Here is a 1463-nt window from a genome sequence, read left to right as displayed (position 1 = left end):
AAACTTTGTACATCTCAATCCAAACCCCTCTCATCCTTATATTTTCCAATGAAAACAACCACAGCCCATCCAATCTTTCCTCACACTTGCATTTTTCCCAAACATGGCAACATCCTCATAAATTTTGTCTATAATCTGTCCAGTGCAATTACATCCTTTCTGTAATAAGGTGACCACAATGGCACACAGTACTCAAGTTGAGGCTGAACTAATGACTTATACAGTTCCAGCATAATATCCCTGCCCTTATACCTGTACCTCAACGAATAAAGGAAATCATTCCATATGCCCTCTTAACGACCTTATCAACCTGTCCTCCTACTTTCACGGATCTGAGGACATTAACTCCAATGCGCCTCACGTCCTTTGCACCTCTCTGTATTTTCCCATTAATCGTGTATTGCTTTGCCTTGTTTCGCCTCCCCAAATGCATCAACTCACACTTCTCTGGTTAAATTTCATTTGTCATTTTTCAGCCCACCTGACCAGTCTATTGATATCTTCCTGTAGCTTACAGCTATCCTCCTCTCCATCAACCACATGACAAATGTTTGTGCGGTCATTAAATTGTTGATCATGCCCCTGCATTTATATCCAAATCGTGAATATATTCCGCAAAATGAAGAGCACCTGGTCCTGAGCCGTGTGGGGCACCACTGGAAACTGCCTTCCAGGCACCAATACACAGGACTACAATTACCCATTGTTTTCTGCCACTGAGGCAATTTTACATCAAGCTTGCTATATTTCTCTGGATCCCATGGTGTTCACTTTCCAAAGCAGTCCACCATTTGGGACCTTGTCAAAAGCAGATAGATGACAAGAATGGGATTCGAACCCACGCGTGCAGAGCACAACGGGTTAGCAATCCATCGCCTTAACCAATCGGCCACCTCGTCGTACGACTGCAGCAGTACCGAGACGGAAAAAAAATGTATCACCGCATACAGAATGATCGCTACTGATTGAATTCATCACTCACAGACAGAATCAGAGACTGATAGACACAGAATGTTTCCCATATTCACATACTGTGCAAATATTGTCAGAGCCAGAATGAATCACATACTCAGACACAACCACTGGAGAATGACAGATGAGGAATGAATCTCACACTCACATCCAATCCCAGAAACTGACAGGTGCACACTGGATTTCGGTCACATACCGGAGGAGAAAGTGGCAGAAACAGAATGATTCCCACCCCGACACATATAGCCAGAGACTATTAGATAATCTGCATTTGCATTAATCCGCCAAACACACAGACAGTAACAGAACTAATCCAACACACGCACATAGTGCCATAGGGTGACAGGGACAGAATTCACCCAACACACATACACAGCCCCAGAGACTGACAGTTACAAAATTATTCCACCAGAGAGTAACAGACGCTGAATTAATCCAACACATACGCACAAACAGTCCCAGAGACGGGCAGTTACAAAATTATTCCACCA

At 43.6% G+C, this 1463-nt stretch overlaps 1 non-coding gene across 1 annotated transcript; it reads right to left on the bottom strand.

The window, feature by feature from the left end:
- Window positions 1-817: 817 nt before the first annotated feature.
- On the bottom strand, window positions 818-899 carry trnas-gcu (transfer RNA serine (anticodon GCU)). The gene has a single exon. It is a non-coding gene; the product is annotated as a tRNA-Ser (tRNA).
- Window positions 900-1463: the final 564 nt, after the last annotated feature.

Source organism: Heterodontus francisci, chromosome 21 (genome assembly GCF_036365525.1).
Source record: "Heterodontus francisci isolate sHetFra1 chromosome 21, sHetFra1.hap1, whole genome shotgun sequence".
Lineage (NCBI taxonomy): Eukaryota > Metazoa > Chordata > Chondrichthyes > Heterodontiformes > Heterodontidae > Heterodontus > Heterodontus francisci.
Note: the sequence above shows the minus strand (reverse complement) of the source record. Positions and strands in the feature narration are given on the sequence as shown.